The sequence below is a fragment of the Cupressus sempervirens genome, chromosome 11 (assembly GCF_028749045.1).
Source record: "Cupressus sempervirens isolate cs-2001-9-10 chromosome 11, ASM2874904v1, whole genome shotgun sequence".
NCBI lineage: Eukaryota > Viridiplantae > Streptophyta > Pinopsida > Cupressales > Cupressaceae > Cupressus > Cupressus sempervirens.
The window spans coordinates 297,227,125-297,251,294 of NC_143128.1; the positions used below are offsets into that span (position 1 = coordinate 297,227,125).

The following is a 24,170-nucleotide window of genomic DNA, read 5'->3' on the forward strand; positions in this document are numbered from 1 at the left end:
ACATTTTTTAATAGTTTTTAAATGTATTTTTTGATTAATAGATGTTAATTGTACTTAAAATAGTTGTTTTTGACTTATTTTGTGAGTGAAATGCTTAAAATTGTTTATTTTTTAATATGCTTAAATTATTTTAATTATTTTAGATTGTTTTAGAATGGTATTTAAATTAATTTGTTAGCAAAAATGTAGTTAAACATGAGATAAAAACATAGAAAAACATTAATTAAAAGTGTAGAAAAACATTAAGTTAAAATATAGAAAAATATTAGGAAAAACATTAGGTTAAAATATAGAAAAACATTAGGAAAAACATTAGGTTAAAATATAGAAAAACATTAGGAAAAACATTAGGTTAAAATATAGAAAAACATTAGGTTAAAATGTCAAAAAAATTAGTTAAAAAATATAGAAAAACATGAGGTAAACATGTAGAAAAATATTAGTAAAAAATGTAGCAAACCTTTAGGGGACATTATTTAGTTTCTAACATAACTTGATGGATCTAGAGGTGAAACAATAATATCTTATGGTGAAATTAATTTTGACATTAAATACACCTTCTAACATAACCCTATATTAACTACAATCATAACTCATACCACATTCTAACCATAACATAGGCCCTCTACTAACCGAATGAACCACACTTAGATATTGATGATGTTCATCTTAACAACTAGTTATTGTTAGGTAATAATGAGTCTTACATTACCAAACAACACATTAAGATTAGTTAAATGATATGTTTTTTAGGTACGTTATCCATGCATCTATGTCTTGAGGGGACCGAGGAGTCGTAATAGGTCATACTATTTTTTATAGGTTCTAATAAGTCTTAATATGTATTATTAGGATATAATAGGTCTTATTAGGTAATGATTATTCTTACATTACCAAATGACACATAACGACCTCATGATACATTTCTAGGTATTTTTATCCATATATATGTTAAGGGGACCTAGGGACTCCTACTAGGTCATTACGTCTGTTATAGGTTGTAATAGGTATTCATATGTTTACCAGCACATAATAGGTATTGTCAGGTAATAATGAGTCTTACATTACCAAACAACACATTAAGATCACTTATGTCAACTATGTTTTTCAATACGTTATCCATACATGTGTGTCTTAAGGGGACATAGGAGTCATAATAGGTCATACTATTTTTTATAGGTTCTAATAAGTCTTAATATGTATTATTAGGATATAATAGGTCTTATTAGGTAATGATGATTCTTACATTACCAAATGACACATGTAACGACCTCTTATGATACATTTCTAGGTATTTTTATCCATATATATGTTAAGGGGACCTAAGGACTCCTACTAGGTCATTACATTTGTTATAGGTTGTAATAGGTATTCATATGTTTACTAGCACATAATAGACTGACCTTACTATCAACCTTAATAAAACTATATCCCATTTACTTTATTAACATTCTTAACTCTAATTCAAACTACTAAATTGAGTCATGAGTTCTAAATTGTAAACTAACATTTGCTAACTAAACTCATTTACTTATCTAGTAACAAATTTTTCTATCCCTATGTCCTAACTCTCATCTACACTCCCCATAATCATCAAAGCATTTACATCAAAATCTAGATTTTAGTCAAGAATTATACTTTTTTATTGCATGTATGTACATGTGTACACTTAGTTATCATTTAATCAAGAAATTTTTTTTTTTTTTTATTGCATATACATGCACATGTACGAATATTTATTTTTCACATTTGCATTAGCACGTTACAATGTACATTAGATATGGTCTCTAAGATAATTTGTTTTAAAATACATATGTATGTTACATGATTGAATTTAGCACCATACATTTAATTTTGTGTATTTATATGTACATGTGTTTCAAATTAAATTTAACTTTTAATTATTCTAATTTAAATACACTTGTATGTTTATATTTGTATATATATGCATGTGTAGATCTCTAGATATTTATCACATTCATATCCTCATATTTATTTTCATATATACATTATGGCATCTGGTTCTGGGGATCGTGCTCCTGCATCCTTAGGGGATGTCAGTGTTCATGGTGGGGGTTAGAGTGCTGAGTCTGGTATAGCACATAGATCGACCTCCTCCACTCATGATAGACAGCATTTATTTAGAGATACAATTGCGAGATTATCTCGTGCTATGCAAGTTTTGGATACCTCACTTTCCTCTTCTACCACCCTCCCTAATAGGGAGAAGGTCACAACGATGCAAGAGGAGTTATTTCGTATGATTCAGACAGTTGAATCATACAACCCTTTTGATGATATGAGGATTGAGACATTTTATTCTTCTTTATCTCACAGTGTCACTAGCACTGTGAAGTACACACAGATTGACACTAAGGTTTCCATCGGCATGGTGAAATCCATGTTTCCATCTTATGCAGATCATCGTAAAGTCAGAGGCTACTCTGCGATGAAGTGTATTGATCCACTTGTCGCACCATTGATGTATCCTTGTTGGTTGGCTACTCATCATAGATGGCCACAGAAGGATGAGTTCCCCCTATATTTCTGCAAACAATTGTTTGCAGAATTTCATTTACACTATGATGTTGACTATACAGATTATCCAGGGCATGTTAGGTAGGGTCAGGGGAGACTTTCTGATAGATTTAGACCTGCAGACACTCCTACGCCCATTAACAAATGGGCAATGGTGGGTCCAAACCTTTTGGTTATGCCGAGGGGTCCACAGATGGCTACTGCAGGTGAGAGTGTTCCTGATGACACAATTAGGACATATATTTTTTTGAGCATCACCACCATCGCCACATAGTTACATGAGATTTCTTTTGATCGATGTAGTCAATATATGCTACGGTATCAAGGTACCACTACCATAGTTGCATCATCTAGCACACCTGTTGATGATGATTATGGAGTTGCAGACATACCTTCTCCTGTAGACATTTCTGCAATCTTAGAGGTGGATGCATTGCATCGTTTGGCATCATATTTAGCATATGATCTTTTAGATGCATATCGAGCATTATCTACACTCTAAAGGATTCCACTTCGTGACATGAACTCTCAGATTAGACATATTTTATCACGTATAGTAGTCCCAGAGGATTCACAGAGGCAAGAGGACATTCCTGCACCTTCTACTACTCCTACTACTACACAGGCCCAGGCTACAGCACCAGCCCCAGCTACTCAGGACCCTACATCACCCCCCCTACTCAAGATCTCAATGGCACCATATAGCCTGGTCTATTTACTTCCATGCTTTCAGATCAAGGCCGCACTATTGACTTGGATGCTGATACTATTATTTCATTACATGATTCAGATATCAATCAGATCAGCAGAGCATTACATAATGCTACGGTAAATATCTCTATATGTTTAGATTTATTTTTATTATAGTAAATAATATGTCTATATGTTTAAATTAATGTATATGTGTGTGTTTTTGTATGTGTTATAGGGTTTGAGTGATAGTATGTTACATTTTGCTGATCTGTAGACACCGACAGATCCTACACGTCGTGAGTCCCAGGTATGTTACAATATATATATATATATATATATATATATATATATTTGATTTATATACATGTAGATCTTGATATAATTTGTCTGTACACATAATTAAATGGTTCAAGTTATCATTTGACACAGGGTTCAGATGCAGCTGATAGACCCTTTTGGGGACAAGGCCCAAGATCAGGAGGGGGGATGTAGCTAATTAGATCATATGTGGCCTTTTATTTAATTACACACATGTTATGTCTAGATACATATTTATATGGACAGTGTGATGTTTTATATGTTATTTCCATATGCATACATTTTATATCCAGACACTTTGATGTCTTATATGTTATTTTCAGATACATGGTTTATATGGACACTTTGATGTTTTATATGTTATTTCTAGATACGTGTTTATATCATGGACACTAAATGATGTTTTATATGTTATTTCCATATACATGTTTATATGGAGATTTTGATGTTTTATATATGTTATTTCCAGACATTTGATACATGATCTAGTTTTTATACATTTGATATGGGTACATTATATTATCCAGATATATGCACATGTATGTTATTGATCTTTTAATGTAGACGTCTATTTTATTGATCTTTTGATGTCTTCATCTTTTATGTAACTTATGTATGTGTTATGCACATGTTTCTATATGTTATTCATATTTTCAATATTCAAGTTTACATGTATATGTATAGTTATTCATCTTAATGCCTTAATCTAAGTGTAATTAACTATATAATTTTAATGGTCGATGTACATAACAATATAACATATATTTAATGACATGTCTTAATTAACTGTCTAATTAACTATATTTAGTCTAATTATATTTAATGTAGATCATGTATTAACTATATTTAATGACATGCCTTAATTAACTATAATTAACTATATTTAACCTAATTAACTATAACTAACTATATTTAATCTAATTATATTTAATGTCTTAATAATTAACTCTATTTAATGACATGCCTTAATTAACTATAATTAACTATATTTAACCTAATTAACTATAACTAACTATATTTAATCTAATTATATTTAATGTCTTAATAATTAACTCTATTTAATGACTTAATTAACTCTATTTAATGACATACATTCTTAATTAACTATAATTAACAGAATTTAATTAATAAAATATAATGTATTTAATATGTAACATAGTTCATATAACATATACATGTAAGAACATAATGATTATATACAAACATAAAGAATGTATCATATAAGAACATATAAAGATTATATGTACATAAATACATAACAACATTAACAATCATATGTAAGAAAACATAAACAATGTACATATAAATACATTCAAATACTAAAAGGGTTGTCTTAAGGGGAGGTCCTAAGAGACCTATTCTTAAATGAGATATCCATGACGAATTTAAATAAAAATAACAATACATGTCTAATTTTGCATATGCAAGATAAATGATCCAATGTACAAAAATGTATAAAACAAATATCCTGTCAATATTAAATATGAAAGTATAAGAGCTATACAAGCATAACTCAACTAGAGCTCCACAATAAGTACATAGGTAAACTAGATCTCCACAAACAATGTATTGTTAGGATCCTCTCTACTTTTTATTATCTCTAAAAGTTTTTAATGTTCTTCAATAGGCAATTTCCACTTTTGATTTTCACGATGTCCTTTTCTTTGTACTACTTCAAATTGTAATTTGGTTGCTATAACATGGTTATTGTAGTGTAAAACCTTTTCTCCAGGCTTGTATTCAATAAATTCAATACCACTACCAATTACCCTTGTTTGTTGATAATATGTTCCTTCAATAACAACTGATCCAATTGGATATGACTATTCATCAACATCTATAGTTCCTTCTAGCAACTTGTGTTTTGCTTTTGTGCATCTTAAAAGATAATAGTCCACATTTTCCGCATTATCTGGTAAGGCTTGAACTACAAAATATCTCTTGCATGTATATAAAAAGATAAATATAAATTAATTTTAAAACAAATATACATGTATATTAATTTATATATATGTATATATGCACACAAACCTACCATAACTAAATCAAAAATGCGCTCATAATCAGCTGAATATATAGGATCATGAATGTCAATGTCAATGTCAACATCTTCAAAAGGAGGCTTTCTAACTATCTCCTTCAAATCCCAATCTGAAACATATCCATTCCCAATATTTTCACATGTACTCACTACACTGTCCTTAATGTAGTCATCACAAAAACATGTTTTCTCTCTTACTCTAATTACTGGAGGTTTATGGTTTCCTGTAGTCATCACTTGATGTAAACTTCTAATTCTAGGAATCGTTTGACAATTGTAAGGATTAGATTGATCTATATCTGTTACAAATACAAAAAATAATTGTCATATTTCAAAATAAATATTTAATTAAAAATTCAACTTGATTTGAAAAATACATTAAAAATAAATATAACTTAGTTCACCTTTCACCTCCCAAAAGTAATGCTTATTGTATTCGGTATCTCGAGTAGCAAAATGAACTTTGCACCATTCAACAATTTGATTTGCGCTCTCTATCCTATTCCCTATATGTACATACAATATGCATGTATATATAAAATTTAAAATATATGCTATTAGAGTATTAAACATGTACATTTTTAAAATGCATATACTTACCTGCAAGTTCATGTTGTCAAAGTACATATTTTATACATGCTCCTGCTCCATCATGCTCCCCTTTTCCGTGTCCACTTTCAAAGAAATTCCATAAAAACCTAACATTGGTTCTAGCATGTTGCATTGCTAACCAATTAAATGCTTTTGCAAATTTGAATTGTCCTATGAACATGAAACATGATAAGTATCTACAATTATCCATGTACATATATCAAATAGAAATAGACATGTCCAAATAAATATAAGTTAAAATAAAGTTAAATAAATGTGTAATTATTTTGTGTATACTAACCTGCACATCCATCAGACCAAATCCAGTGCTTTGAAACATTTATTCCACGATTTATGAGATCTTTAGAGAACATTGCAAAAAAATGAACCACATAACTCCTATCATGAACTCTATCATCACTAATATAGAAATGAACCTCTTTGATGATGATGCATTCATTTTCATCCAAGCTTTCTATCTGATCCAACTCAAATTGTGCATGTCTATAGGTCACTTGCACAAATATTGCAACTTGTTCAGAATGATAATATTGGCTTTTGAGCTCTGTATGAGGTGCAAATGTATAATTCTCAGAAAAATCTACAACTGAAAGTATACAACCAGGTGGAAAACAATTTTTGGAATCACGAAACTGTTTAGCTTGCCATCGTGCACCATGACAATGTTGGATATGTGGATATATCAATGGACGAAACTTGGCCATAAACTCATCATAATGCAATTCACTCTCCTTCAATACAATTTTTCTGGATTCATCCCCTCTATTATTTTGGTATGTCTCATATTCATATCTCATCCATGAAACTAGTGTGGATTCATTAATATTCTCAACTTGCATAATTTCAGAAAATTTGTGTAAATCTGCACAATCTTCACACTGATTTTTGATGCATTGCACTTTGAATTCATCTGAATCTTCTAATTTATCACATAATATGGACCTCACAAATTATGTTGTACTGCTAGGGATGACCAAATTAGGATCAAGTATTGCCATAACTTTTTTAAATGATTGCAGTGTAGACCAAATTCAACATGATTTCTACAACAAGTTTCTCGCATCTTATTTATGCATACAAAGGAAGGACGTAAAATCTCAAACATTCTCTGACATATTTTGACATTTGAAAATTCTTGTTTAAATGCTTCAAAAAGTTCACTTTGAGTTATATCTATGAAATGTTTTGGATGTTCAATTTTGGCCCCTGTTTCTTGATCTTTAATTTGTATAGTATCACACCTGTTGGAAGAAACATGAGAATGTGTGGTCCAAAATTCAATAACTTGTCTTTTTACTTGTTCAAAAATCCTGTCTTTTTGAGGAACTCTACAAATATTCACCCAGTTATTCTCAATGTTATCATCTAGCATATTTCTCCTCTTGATGTATCTCTGGACAGTTCTTCTAGATATATGTAGTACATCAGAAATTGCACATACCTATTTTCTATGTGTCAATTTTCTACTAGATATAGTAGTCATCAATGCTCTGCATGCATTACTCAAATCACCTCCTCGAGTTGTGTTGTCAATTTTGTTATAAGCATTTTGCAAATTTTTAACTATTGTCTTATTAATATTATGGGCATGGCTTTTCCTGTTATCAACACCCAACAACTCTAAAACAAGTCTCATATCTTTTCTCCTAAATAACTTGACAAATAATTGTGCCTATCCAAATATACTTTTATCCTTGAAATATTCATCCCACATGTTCTGACAATGCTTTCTGATAGTGTTATCATTTATCATATCTTTAGATGGAATTTCGTTAAAAAGTAGTTCTTCATCCAAATCCATCAAATTTTTTATTCTTTCTAATTTGTCTCTATCAATAGAACTGCCAATTTCTTCCTCTTCATTACTTTCATTTTCTTCATGAATCTCATCATGTTCAGGAATTTCAGTAGGTTGGTTTTGAGCATGTTTTGTATGGCCTTTCATTTTGTCATCTCTTTTTCTATCATATTTCTTTGATCTTTTCCTTTTACTACCCATTGAATATTTCAATCTATAGAAAAATAAATAAATAAATTTAGATTTCACTAAATATCAGCTAATGGTTCAATATATAATACATAAAAATAAAAATAATTAGAAGAGAAAAAAAGCACCTTCAAAATATTCAATCTTTTGCAATATTGATTAAATTCGAAGAACAGTTGTTGAAAGTTGCTTCAAAATTAATTATTTTTTGAAAATCTTCTTCCAATTTTCACTGTCCCTATATATTTAATTTTTTTAAAAAGGAAAAAAATATTGTTTTATATCAAATAGTCACATTAACCGCTAGCGATTTATTCTGCCGACAGGGGTTTCGGCCGGAACAGTTTCGGTCGAAACAATTACGGCCGAAATTGCATATGTGGCAGCCTATGTGGCAGCCAAACAAGCAAAAATTAGAACTTCTGTAAACATCTCACTTTGAAGGCCAATTTGACCTACTAAATTGAAGTATTTTTTAAAACTAAAAATATACTTTTGTAGTTCTCAGAGTCACGATTATGATTGTATAATTTTTTTAAAGTTTTGATTATGAATAATATGTTATAATTTGAAAATATTACAGGTAGGTATCTTAAGATTTAGGAAGATGTCTATTCAAAAATAAGAAAAAAATAGTAAATCATGTTTAAAAAATTTATTTTTTTAATGCTACACTAGAGGAGAGAGTCTTCTTCAAGAATATGTAATTTTTAAAAAAAAATATGTAGATTTGATGGAAAAAGTTTGACGGGAGAAAAAAATTGTCTATTTTTTATAACTTTGACTTTGACCAATTATAACTTCAAAAATATTAGCCGAATTTCAATTTTTCTTTTTCGATGCACCAGGTATACATGTTAACTCTAACATATTCCAAAATCAAACCAAAATATGAATATTTGTATATATTTGTTTGATGGGAAAAAAACTCTATATTTTTAGTATTTTTAAAAAATTGAAAAATACACTTTAAAAATTCAAAAATAAATAAAATTTTCACTCAATTTTTTAAAAAAAGATTATAGACATAAACTTCATCCAATTTTACACATTTCATTAGTTTACATCATCTTCAAATTCTAAGCACAAATGCCACTTTTATTTCGTTAAAGTTGAAGACTTTAAATTCTGATATCACTTCTCCTTTATAAAAGGTGACACAGGTTTGTGCTTTTACCCTAACATCTTACTGTTGTGTCACTTTTCCTCAAGTGATGCCTTGAGCAGTCTTTCCCAATGTGTCCATATTCTCCACAATAATGACATCTGCACCAGGTATTGTAATCCCATCCAAAAATTACTTTAACAAGTTGTTCAGCTGGATTGAATGATTTGGATCTGCATTGGAATGCCTTCTGACCATGCTTCTTGCACTTGTGAAAATTGCCTTCAAATTTTGGTTTCTCCTTGCATTCATTAGCTTTATGACCATGCTGACTATAATTGTAGCATTTACCATTGAATTTTCCTTTTCCATTGCTCCAACACTTGTTTGATGTGTGACCCAACTTACCACACTGTTTGCAAGTAGGTCTTTGATTCCTTTGGGCACCTTGTTTGGAGGTTTCACCTTCTTCCTTGTAACCAAGTCCAGCCTTGCCTTTTTGTCTATGAAGGTTTTGCTCACTTTTTTGATTTAATTGAGTCATGTCTGCTTGAGATTTCATCATTCTCTCATTGATTTTCTTTTCAGTGATCAAGTCATTTTTCAAACTTTCATTGATTTGTCTTTCAAATCTCAAGTCACCTTTTAAGCTTTCATTGACTTGTCTTTCAGTGATCAAATCATTCCTCGAGCTTTCATTTTCAGATCTCAGATTCATAATTTCTTCATTTGCACTAGATAGTTGATTTACAAGATCTTCATGCTGAAGGGATTGATTATTTCTTACCTCTAAATCTTCATTTTCCTTGTTTCTCTGTTCCAAAACTTCACATAGCCTGATTGATTGGATTTCTTGTTCTCTTTTAACCTTTCTTACTTCTTCCTGTAGGGAACCATTCCTTGTTAGGAGTTCCTTGATAGCCTAATTAGCTTCATCTGAATTGCTTGATGGTAAAAGGTCTTCAATCTTTTCTTCAACATACTAATGATCATTTATTTGTCTTGCAAGTTCCTTCCTTCTCTTTAGGGATTGAGAAAGATGCTCCTTAGCTTCTTTGAGTTGAGCCATGGCCATTTCCAGATCTAGCTTTTCATTTTCAATAGCTTTATCAAGTCTGAATATTTCCATTGTCCTTGATCTTTGCTCAAGCTATCAAGCTTTGTCCTGAGAACCAAGATGCTCTGATACCAATTGTTGGAAATTTTCAAGATATGATAGGTTACTGAGAGGGGAGGGGTGAATCAATAACTTCAAAACTTTAAACAATTTAGCACTTTAGCCATTCATCATTCATTCATCTAATCTACTGCATAAATGAGAGATCAAACATTCATAATGTACACTCGAAAGTGTCCCACTCTAAACCCTTCTATCCAAACGATTCCATGAGTTGGAATGCTTGGATGTTGGCTTAGAGCTCCCTATTCACAGAGTGCAAGAGAGTGTATTTCAAGTTCAAGGGCTCTCAGATGAGCCTTAGAGATACTCTTCTTGCTAGTAAACCATGCAATGGGAGGTTCCAAAGACAAGATTCAAGAATGCAAATGTCCCAAGGAGTTCCTCAAGAATGCAATGCAAATGAAGATTAAGCTAGAATGAGATGCAAAGTGGAGCTATGCTAAAACATGTATGAGAGTGTTACAATACCATTATTAAGCTATGTAAGATTAAGCTACATGTAAAAATGAAAGCTAAGCTAAGCTAGAATGCCATGATGCCATGGATGAGAGAATGTAGACAAGAAATAGAAGTTCTCCACAAAGCTCCAAAGAAACCTATTAGAAAACCTGCAGCATAAAAATATTCAAAATGAGGATGGATCCTTTGAGGGGGAAAGCTCTCTCCCCTTTAAAATCATACGGACGGTAGAGATCAAGATGAAGATGGTGGATGATCAATGGTGGAATTTGAAAAGAGGAGTGATCCATGTGCACACATAAGTCAACCAATAGAATATAAGTTGACTAGTCATATAAGACAAAAGTCACAAAGCCTTTTCTTTTAATTGCAAAATAGAAAAAGGACTTTATGTGTGCACTTTAATTGGGTTAGAAGAATGGGGTGTTTTATTTAATTAAAAAGGGACATGTTCTTTTAATCAAATAATGAACTTAGGATAGCATAGTCAAACTGTAGGTTATAATCAAATAAATTGATTATTAGCAATTTGGTCTAAATAAATGATTAAATTAATTTAGCCAAAATCCTGAGAAGGGGGCTAATAGTCTAGATGACCATTTTTAGGTGATTACACATAACACATGTACAAAATGATTTGGTGACCCAAAAACCTTCCAAATAGAAAGTAAAACTTGGGTGGGGATGATACCCACAAAACTTCGTTATTGCAGTATGAAGTTGGCCTGTTAAGGCTTACATTGACCACTTCTGGTGATCTGCCCTGTTAGGAGCATAAAGGACTTCTAGGTCCACCTTGTTAGAGGATTTACAAACATACACTTAAGTATGCACTTTGTTAGGATATTTATACAAAGACCATTAAGTCTACCCTGTTAAAGGATTTATAGAACTGATTCACCTGTTAGAATGAAATAGTGGATCTACTTACAAACTTGATTTGCTGATTAGATCCTTGATGTATAGATCACCTCTTTGTGATTGATAAATATTTACAGCTCCTTGTAGACCTTGCTGTATTCTGCTCTTCTTCTTATTTGTATTTACACTTCTCAAAACATTACATGTCTCTCTTGTTACTCTTATCCACACCACATACATCTTGCAAATGATATAATACATTACATATATATACCATTCCAATAATTACAATTGCAAGGTCAGCTAAAAACACAAGTGAACAAAATATTACTAAGTCGGCCAAACAGTAAATAACTCAAGTTCACTAAACTAACTCAGTGACCTTCTGATACTCGGCATCCACTACATTACTCAACATCATCATGCACTCGATAAAAGTGAAGGCTCGATCCATACTAATCACTTAATGTAGTTATGAACTCGGTAACCATTGGAGACTCAGTGGATATAGTATCACTCAGTAAACACTATGCTTGCATTACTCGGTAGGCACTATGCTTTCATCACTCGGTAGACACTGCTTTCATCACTCGGTAGACACTGTGCTTCCATCACTCGGTAGGCACTGTGCTTTCATCACTTGGTAGACATTGTGCTTCCATTACTTAGTAGGCACTATGCTTTCATCACTCGGTAGACAATGTGCTTCCATCACTCGGTAGGCACTATGCTTCCATCGCTCAATAGGCACTGTGCTTCCATCACTCGGTAGGCACTGTGCTTTCATCACTTGGTAGACATTGTGCTTCCATTACTCAGTAGGCACTGTGCTTTCATCACTCGGTAGACAATGTTCTTCCATCACTCGGTAGGCACTGTGCTTCCATCGCTCAGTAGGCACTATGCTTCCATCACTTGGTAAATACTGTGAAGCTAGGCAAACACTGTAAACTCGGTAGACACTTCTAGATTGCACATTCACTTGGTAGCTATACTCAGCTCGGTTAACACTTGAATTCTTGGTGTGATGTGTGAGACTCGATGTAAAATGCTTCAATCATGAGTGTACAAGGTAACCACTAAATACTCGGTGTACATTGTGGACTGAGTGATGAGCTCGATAGCTATACTGATACAAATAAGTGTTGTCACTAATGGAAATAATAACTTAATGCCAACATTTTCCCCCCTGTATCCTTCAAACATTGACCAGTCTCACGAAACTAGGGTGGTAGCCATGTCCACATTGTTTGGACTATTCATTTATTTCCATGCAAACTTGATAGGGATACATAAAACCTTGGTCATGCCCTTTATATCCCTAGACCTTAAAATATTTCATATTGCATGATATATTCGTAAAAGGTTTTAAGTTATGACTATGTGACTGCATTTCATCACTTTTTTGCTCCAGTTTGTGTCTCAACTATCAGATGGGTCATGAAGGTGTAATACAGCTAAATCCATAGTCAGTGTAGCTTCATAACTTTTAATGCTAGCATCTAGTTTTGGGTTGCGAGGTTGTAAAGGTCAGAGGGCATCTGCAGTTAATCTTCCCCAGTCATCAGATCCTATTAGATTGATGGTTGGTGTTTCCCCATTTTTTGAAGAGGCATGATGCTTAGTCAAAGTGGGGAAGCAAAATGTTATCGTGTGGACTTGTGGGACTAGATCCAGAATGTGGGCTAGGCGCATAAAGGATTCCCTTTCGCATCATCACAAGGGTCAGTTTAAAAGGAGTTGTTCATCGAATGAAAGAGGATCAATTGAATCGATGTGATTCTATCAAAATGAGCTTCAAAGTTAAGTTATGAAGTTGTGAAGTCAAATAGCTTAGTCAAAATTCAAGTCTTTCATCACATCATCGCAGAAGATTAAGGTCTACCCTAGGTCAAGGTTAAAAAGTGGCAATTCCCTTTGTTTGCACGATCGCATGGAGTCAAGGAAAATCATGGTTAAGGTTGTTAATGTAGTGAAATATGTGCACCATCGTAGGGTTAACTTTTGGGTTAATGATTTGAGTTGTGATAGTGTGATGGTGATTATTATAATGGTTTTTTTTGTTCGCAATAGTTGGTGGAAAGGATTAGTTGGCAGTTGCAAAGAGGTGACATGGTCAAAGATAGAGGCTTCGCAGTTTCACAAGTAAAATAAATGTTAAAGCCCTAACTATTGTGAGGATGAAAATTGTTTAATTATATGATGTCATTGGGTCATAGAAGTTAGAAGGTTAAAGTGAAAATAGGTTACAAAGCAGCAATAAGCATAAAAAAAGGTAGCTCGCTATGTCACAAGGACATGCAGTTAGTGAAGAAAATCAGCTATGAAGATGCAAACAAGTGCAATCAATAGGTCAACATAAAGAAAGAAAGTTGAGTGAGATAGTGAAATACTTCAAGGAAATTGGGCCATGTGGAAAGGATAGATGGTTGACTCCATTTGACCTAATGACATTGTTGACTTGGAGCATTGAGAAAATAATCAGAAGCAGCTCTTTAATGACAGGTCGATCTTTGGATCATCTACAACCACTTTTGGTGTTCTCCATGCCTAGTAAATGTAGAAGACACTCCATCACCACCTTGGGTTATCCATCTACTCAACCATGTAGTTATGTTGCCACTTCTATTTATTCAAATCAAATTTTCACATTAAGATTAGATCTTCTATATGGGGATGTGCATTTCATCATGATCCCTTTTGTTTGGCAGATATTGCTCTCCTCTACAATCAAACTCCACCTGGTCAGAGTCAGAACTCAATGTAATATCAGAGTTATGTCTAAACTCTATAAAAGGCAGTTGTAAATATGTTTTTGAGGGTTGTTCTTCCCTATTCTATCATGCCTACTTGTAGTAGCCTTGTGCTCTACAACTGTATTCCTTGCCTTCCATTAATGAAATAGTTCTCTTTTTACCTCTTCTTTCCATTGATGATTTGTGCATGTGTTTTTCTTTGTCTTGAATGTTTCTTTATAGGTTTTAAGGTTTATACGTTGTGTTCAAAACATGTATTTTTCTTTTTCTTCAATGTTTCTTTCTAGGTTTTAAGGTTTATATGTTATGCTCAAAACTATTGATGACTGTTGTATTGTGAAGATGTATTTTCATTCAGCATTTGATCAATTCTAGACATGCATGTGATCTTTGAGAGTGGAATAGAGTCAGGATCCATGTATTTGGGTTTTTCATTGATGTGTTGTGCATATAAGAGTAGAGTTGCAATCATTTAAATTAGGTGCTTCACCCCCTTTAGATTATATTAGGTAGTTTGATTTCTTGCATCTCTTTCTCCCTTTTCCTCTCAAGAGTAGTTAGGTACATCCTAATTGTAAGAAAGTTGGCCTTCTCTAGAGATTCAATCTCAAAGTTCAAGTCCCACACTTGGAGGTCATTTCCATATTACACAAGGTCTCTTGAGGGTCATACCTCAAGAAAGGGTGCAAACTTTCATGTCAACAGTGACATAAGGCCTGAACCTCCTAGTATGAATAGAGGACCTTTTTTCATGTAGCTAAAAAAATTGATGCATATGCTTGAGATGGTTTATGGGAAGGAGTAAAAGTTAGTGCTCTAAATGCTAAGAACTATGTGGTTTCTTCCACCCTCTTTGGTTATAAGGTGAATTTAGTGTATCTCAACTTCACCTTCATATGGACTGGATATATGAAAAATGACTCTAGCCTTTACAGGTATTGCATTTACGTTAAAGTTTTACTACCTCTTTTGACATTCAAGCTTATAATAATGTTTTATTGATTATTTATGTACTCATTTCATAGTTTTTACCTTCCATGGTATATGTTTTTCCTATTTGAGTTGACTTTTACAAGCAATTTAGTTTTGGATTTTTTCAAATCAATAAATTGGGGTTTATGATATTTCTAAGCCTAAAAGTGGGGATTGGATACTTCCAAATATTCCTTCAATGATATCTAGCACATAAAGAATAAAATTTATTATCTTTAAAGAATTTTTTGTATGTGGGTTCATTTCATTTTTTTATTGTCTATATGATATGATTTTCTATTCAAGTCTAATGGTCTTCACAAAAAATTTGGTTTTCAAACTTAAGCTTTGTTTAGGGATAGAAGGCGCTTTTAACTGGGAACAAGAAAAAAAATCTAGTAGTTGTTGAAAGAATTTTCCTTCTGAGAATAAATTATAAAAAGTTTCAAGAATTTTTTAGCTATGGACCATTGGCTGTGGAAATAAGAGGTCTTCTAGAAGTATGTCTATTTTAGAAAGAATTGGCCATTCAATAATCTATCATCATTGAAAATAACTGAGCTTTTGAAAGTAATTGATCATTGTGTTGTAGTAGTTATTCTTTTATTCAAAATTATTTCTAGAATCGGACCTTTAGAAATGTCAGTTGAGGAAATAAATTCCCTTTGAGATTAATCTGACTTTCATCTAATGGAAATAATTTGTCTCTCAAGATTGATTTAACCTAAGCTTGGATTGATTCATTATTTTGACAACACTACCTTTGGAAAATGGATTTGTGCATCTTCTTCACTTTAAACTAAGTAATCACAGGGCTAAAAAAATATTTACAAAAATAGATGTGGTTTTCATAATAGTCAAATCTCTTACAAGAATATATATAAAGAAAGGAAGGACTACACTAAATGTAGTCTCTAAGAGATTTTTAGGTGTTAGAAATGAGACATCTCTGCTAAAATTCTTCGCAACATCCTCTATTTCAGCCTATATTAAACATCACAGTTTCTTTAATTTATCCAAAAAATGTAATTCCCTTCAATGAATATTAGATTTTTATGGGAGAAGTTTGAAGAAGACAAGGAGTTGTGCAACTTGGGTTTTGAAGAAAGAGATTTTAGGAGAAAAAATTGTTGTGGTTTGAGTAATTGGGTGTCCTGTGCTAATGATTATGTTTTTGTCATAATTTTGTTTGGATGGGATGTATCTACACATACTTCAACTCCAATTTGGCCACTACAATTCAATATTCAATGTAGGTGAGGCTAAAAGCTACCAAAATTGCAACAATTTGCAGACTTTAGGAGCTACTATGTCATATGTGTTCCTTGTAGAGAATGGGTCAGTGGATATAGCTTTCTAGGCTCCCCTGTAATGCCCTGCCAAGGGATCCAAAGAATTAACCTAGAATTTCACTAAGTTTGGTAACTTTTTTTTTTTTTTTTTTCCATGAAAGTAAATACCACATAAAACTTATGCACAATAACAGAAGCAATAGCAATGACCATCTAAAGAGTAAACACAATAGATTACATTCTTTGAGATCCCTTAACGTGAGTACTTACATGAATCCATCTAGTACAACATCCACATGAATAAATAATGATAAGTCTAATGTTTAATTATTACATATCCAACTGCTCATTCATCCACTGTACATGTCACGGGGTATGAAGGCTTAAAAGAATATACATATGTAGAATAAGGTACATCATCCTATTCTAATCCATGATACATCAAAGTAAAGATAATCACATGATACTTATGATACATCATCATAGAAGTCATATACATCCATCATAAAGATCAACAAAATAAACTAAGTGCACGGTTCCTCCCAACCATTAATAGCATCATTAGACCATCGTGGGCCCTAGCCATCCCTCCGTGCGTAACATCCCAAATCACCGAAGAGATCATCGGTATTAACATAGTAGGAATGTCACTCCTAATAAATACAACATCATATGTAGAAAATAATCTAACATGCAGATATAAGCATAAGATAACATCATCTAACATATGCTAATCATCAATGAAAGGATACATATCCACCATCACGAAGGACGCATCAACCACGATGTCTCAATGAATCTCAAATGATAAGAGTGGAAAATACACTACCACCCGACTGCGTGGTACCTAAGTGGTCCACTCCCACTATGCTGAGGAGATAATCCCAAGTCCCAAACAGGCTATCAAAACCACATAGCACAAGTCTCTAAAGTCCAGGAATCCTAAAAGTATACTAACTCAAAGGTTCCAATCACCAAAACAGACATCTACTTCCCAGAGGCACACAATGACATGTAGGAACCTACTATGCAAGCGAGAAAGTGTCATCGCATTTATCTCGTACAAGTTACCCTGGCAGTTAGCTAAACTCCACGGGTCCATACAGATCTCATGCGGCCACTAGTATCCTTTCATACTGACAAGGCATACTATGGAATGCAAGGTCGCAACCATGCATTCTCTCTACTCCCATCTTAGCCTATACAAGCACTCAAGGCATGGGCGAGAACTGTGGGGCCCATTTGTCGTTGCACCAAAAGCCATGACTATCAGTGAACATGGAACACCACATAATTAACCACCTGTGGACAGGGGAGTGCGTCGCATCACCCAATAATCTCCCCCTCGACGTGCATACCAGGCGCTTACGCGGGTCGGGATGGCACCGAGGAGATTTGAACCCATGACCAGGCCAAAACCAAGCTCTGATACCAATTTTTGGGCCCATTTGCCGTTGCACCAAAAGCCATGACTATCAGTGAACATGGAACACCACATAATTAACCACCTGTGGGCAGGGGAGCGCGTCGCATCACCCAACAAGAACCAAAACTCTTATCTTTTTAGGTTCATTCAGTTAGTATTAAATGTGAATGTTATCACTTATTAATCCAACTTACAATGAGTTATCCTAGCAGCCTCTTAGGGCCCCGGCCCCCATTGCAAGCCACTTCCCGACACTACATGCAGATATCCTACCCTAATGCTCATGGTATCATAATCATAAAGAAAGTCCACAAAATCATCAAATATCCATAATAAGAATCATCAAATATCCATGATAAAATCATCAAATATGCATAAAAGCATCAAATCTCCATGAGCATTATCCATAGAAAATCATGACTACAACAGCTCTCTATTGGCAACTGAAGTATCACTGATAATCAAAGTATCCATTGGTTCTTATTAACCAGAATATATCTCAAAATAGATCATCATATCCATTGGTTCTCAACAACAACCAAGAATATCTCAAACATACTGATCGAAGACTCCAAAATGGTTGAGTCATACATGTCACCACATGACATCATCAAGAATAAATCCATATATTAGTCCCATCATGGTGACTAAAATACATCCAAGGATAACTGATCGATGACCAAAAATAATGGTTAAGTCAAGGGTCTCAAACATAAGAATCTCAACTATAACAATCAGTATTCACAACCAATACATAGAGCATTCCATCACATATTCATGGTTGGGTTTATAAAGATCGAAAAATAAAACATCATCATGACATCACAATCACATAACCCCCAAGCCTTCGGTAGACATCCTATAACTGGTCAACACTAGTCAACCCAAAAACCAAAACATTAGCATAAGGAATACACAATGTAAACACATGTTTTGGTTTTGCTAAGTTTCAAATTTAAATTTCAAATGTCTCAGTTTACATTTTTCCCAAATTTAGTTTCAAGTGGAGAAATCCCATGTATTTACTTGATAGATAAAAGTTCCTCCATCAGATTCAATTTTCTAATTGATCCAATAATATTTTATTTATAAAAACTTCATTTCAGAAATAGCATTTCCAATGATCAAAACTTCGATTATGTATATGCTAATAATTAATCTTAATTAAAACTAATGCTTAATTAAATTAATTATTAAAAATCTCTACTAACTCACATCTTTAATTGATAAAATAATTACATATATACATATATACTTATATATATATATATATATATATATATATATATATATATATATATATATATATATATATATATATATACATATATACATATATAATAATAAAAACCAATATATATATAAAAATCAAATTATTAATAACCGATTTCATGAAATGTTTTATAAAAAAAAATTGAAATGCTTAAACAAATCTTAAGGGGCCGCACGGTACAAGGTACCTGCTATCGCAGGTCTGCCCGACAGCGAGTACAGAGTACCCCTGTCATTGCAGTCCCTGCGATGGTAGGCCCTCTGCGTACCCGCAAGGTGATACGGCTCTGCCAAAATTTTTATATCATTTAAACGTTTTCCCTGCGCGCGGTGTGATTTGGTTTGTAAATAATGTTTAACGTTTTTTTCCAAAACGTTTATGATATTCGACTTTCATCACACATGAATATATATATATATATATATATATATATATATACATATGTATGTATGTATATATATATATATAAGTATATGTATATATATATATATATATGTATATATATATAATATACAGAATCACAGTATATATGTAAAAATAATAATTTATGAATACAGGCTTTCATTTTCAAAATCTCTCTATGAAACTTGTTTTCTTCAAAATTTTCTAATAACTAATTCTAATGAGTTTGTCCATGAATTGTAACCCTAGACCGTGCCATTTTCAGATCTAAGCATATAGAATCCTCAAATAAATTTTAATTGCCCAAAATGCATAATGAAGGCATATGGAAGACACGAAGAAGACAGGGGAAAACAAGATGCAGAAGTAGCATAAGTGAAAACACAAGAATCTACCTGGATTCTGATGCTAACTCGCTCTTCCTTAGATAACCCACTGAACAAGCTCCCCTTCTTCAGAATTCTCGAATCCTCCAATGCTTCAATTGTTCTCCACGCTATCCACACTATCCATGCTATGTCCAAGCTTCTAAGAAATGCCCGAATATAAAGAGCTCTCAGGAAAACCTTAGAATGCTTCTAGAACCAGCTGGAAGATGTTGCCAACTAAGCATGGGCCCTTTTCCAACCTTTTTGATAAGCCCTAGGGTTGTAGACACCATGTGCTCAATTGATGCACTAACCCCCGTGTTGTTGACACATGAAAAATGGAGAACTGCATTAATTTCCAAGCAAGCTTATAATTCCAATTATTTTAAAATAATTTCCATTTAAATATTTATAACTCCCATTTTAATTTAATAACTTTTATTTTAATTTTTATAACTTTTATTATTATTTTTTTTTTATTAATTTATTAGTATTTTATAGTTATTATTTATTTTAATTTTCTAATTTTCTTTTTATTTAATTATTTTCACTCAATTAATTCTCCTTGAATTAATTATAATCAAAATATCAAAATCATGATATTTAATCTTCTCAAATAATTAATTTTATTAATTAAATCTATTTGTTAAGATTCAATTAACAGAAAATTCACCATAGACCTTCATAACAAAATATGAAAACCCATCATAGGTCAATTCATATAAAACCAATCTAAAGGATTAAAAATCATGAAATATGTCATCCGACACATTCAGTGGGTGTTCAACTCCAATTCTTGTCCCAACTCACTAGGACAAATGGTTTTAGGGTTTGGGATTTGGACTTGCGAACTTATCTCCCTTCTCTTATCATTGAGATAGTATAATAGGGTACGCTCATCCTGGCAATTCAGGGAAGTAGATACCCGGTACCTGCAACCTACAGAAAAACCATGCATGTAAATACAATATATATATATATAGTGCTAAGCTAAACAGGCAATGGAAGGAAGTGGTGCATCGTGTAGATCCCGACTAAGCAGGTGACTACGACTCCCTTCCATAACCACATCAGAAACGCCATACAATAAGAAAACATGCACACCATACACATGCAAGTATGGGGTAAGTATCCATAATAAAACACATAAAATAATAACCATCTAACTAATCATCAAAAATAACTAAAAACAATATAATGATCATCATACATACATGAAATGTAAAGTCTAAATGATCTCATCATATAACAACTGAATCCATAACATAATGTCTGATAGTGTCAAAACAATACCTACTAATCCATCAACATAATACTAGTCCATCAAAGTCTGATAATAATAGCAACAATGAGTCTAGAAAAGATGTGAATGAGGGTAGGCACTACATCCACCCCCCCTTGGATTAGGCTTACTCCTGGAAGCCTACAAACAAGTAGGGATATAACTCCCGTAATCTAGCTGCATCCTCCCAAGTAGCTGAAGAATCATCAGTAGGGTCCCATTGGACCCTTACCTGCTTGATGGTTTGACCCCTGAGGGTCATCTCCCGCTGCTCCAAAATATGAACCGGCTCCAAAGCCAGCTGCCCGTCCTCTACCTGCAACATATTCCAATCAAGAACATGCACAATATTAGGAATATACTTCCTAAGCACTAAAACATGGAAAACATCATGAATGCGAGCTAGGCTGGGTGGTAGAGCAAGGCAGTAAGCAACCGGGCCAATCCTCTCTAGAATCTCAAATGGTCCCACAAAATGAGGTGCTAGCTTAGAACCCTTTCCGTAATGGATCGGACTCTTTCGCGGTCGCACTCTCAAGAAAACCTTATCTCCCACTGCAAACTGCTTATCAGTCCTATGAGCATTAGCATACTTCTTCTGTCTATCCTGTGCCATAGTCAAATGCTCGTGGATTCGCACTACCTGTTGCTCCATATCATGAAGCATCTCAGGACCCAACAGAATGTGATCCTCAAGATTGTCCCAACTCAATGGTGTACGACAAGGATGACCATATAACGCCTGAAAAGGTGCCATGCCAATAGAACTGTGATACCCATTGTTGTAAGAAAACTCCACTAGATAGAGATAGTCCTCCCAATATGTCTGCCTATCCATCACATACATCTGTAACATATCCTCCAAAACTTGATTCACCCTCTCTGTCTGACCATCAGTCTCTAGATGATATGCCAAACTGAAGTTTAACTGCGCTCCAAGCTCATGCTGCAACAATGTCCAGAATGCAGATGTGAATACAGAATCCCTGTCAGAAATGATCTTTCTAGGAATACCATGTAATCTCACAATGTTACGCATGAAGACATTAGCTACAGAAGCTGCTGTGTAGGAAGACCTGATAGGTGAAAAATGTGCCACCTTAGTCAACCGATCAACGGTGACCATGATAGCATCATGATGACGAATGGTCATAGGTAATCCTACAATGAAATCCATGGAAATGATATCCCATTTCCAAGAAGGAATGAGATTTGGCTGCAAAAGTCCAGTTGCGTGCTGATGTTCTGCCTTGACTCTCTGACACTCAAGACACCCAACCACAAAATCAGCAATGTCTTGCTTCATCCCAGACCAAAAGAACAAACGTCTCAAATCAGCATGCATCTTCTTGACACCTGGATGTGCTGAGTATGGTGTACGATGGGCTTCTGCTAGAATCAAGGTGCGAAGCTCATCCAGTAATGGCACATAAATCCTCCCCAAATGTCTCAAAAGACCATCTGATTCTCGAACATAACCTGCAAACTTTCCTTCCAAGGGTCTTCCTGAATCTATCTCTCTACACACTTCTTGATACCATGAATTCGTAGGAAGTGCCTGAAGAATCTGACTCCTCAAATCAACACTAAGAGTCATAGATGTTACCACATGTCTCCTGCGACTCAAAGCATCTGACACCACATTCTCCTTACCTTGAATGTACTTAACCTCAAAATCATACTCGCATAGAAACTCCATCCATCGTCTCTGGCGAGCATTCAAATTAGGCTGAGTAAAAATATATTGAAGACTACGATGATCACTATGTAACTCGAATCTATGTCCCAATAGAAAATGTCTCCATCTTGTCAAAGCATGAACTACTGCTGTTAACTCAAGATCATGCATAGGATAATTTAACTATTGATCCTTGAGCTTGCGTGATTCATATGCTATCACCCGTCCATTCTGCATCAACACTGCCCCAATCCCTTCAAGAGAAGCATCTGTACACACCATGAAATCTCCCTCTGGATCAGGTACTGCTAAAATCAATGCACTAGTCAGAAGTTCTTTGAGCTTCTGAAATGCTTCCTCACATTTCTCTGTCCACACAAACTTCTTTCCTTTCCTCTGAAGAGAAGTGATAGGATGTGCTATCCTAGAGAAGTTCTGGACAAATCTATGATAATATCCTGCTAGGCCCATGAAACTACGAATCTCTAACACGTTAGTTGGTGTCGGCCAATCTATTATTGCCTGAATCTTTGCAGGATCCACTGAAATACCATCACCTGAGATGACATGCCCTAAATATGGAATCTTTGATTTGAAGAATTCGCACTTGGCTGCATTAGCATAAAGCTGGTTGTCTCTCAAACACTGCAATACCAACCGCAGGTGTTCCTCATGCTCCTTCTGATTCTTAGAGTATATCAATATATCATCAAGAAACACAAGTGCAAACCTGTCAAGATATGATCAAAATACACCATTCATCAAACTCATGAACACCGATGGAGTGTTAGTCAACCCAAAAGGTACCACTGTGAACTCATAATGCCCATAGCAAGTTCAAAAAGCGGTCTTGTGAATATCAGCTTCCTTAATGCGAAGCTAGTGGTATCCTGACTTAAGGTCAATCTTGGAGAAAACTGTAACCCC

The 24,170-nt window shown here is 33.8% G+C and overlaps 1 pseudogene; it reads left to right on the forward strand.

Moving 5' to 3' along the window:
- Window positions 1–24,170, forward strand: part of LOC149529299 (cytochrome b561 and DOMON domain-containing protein At3g59070-like) — a 58,775-nt pseudogene that overhangs the window by 27,396 nt on the left and 7,209 nt on the right.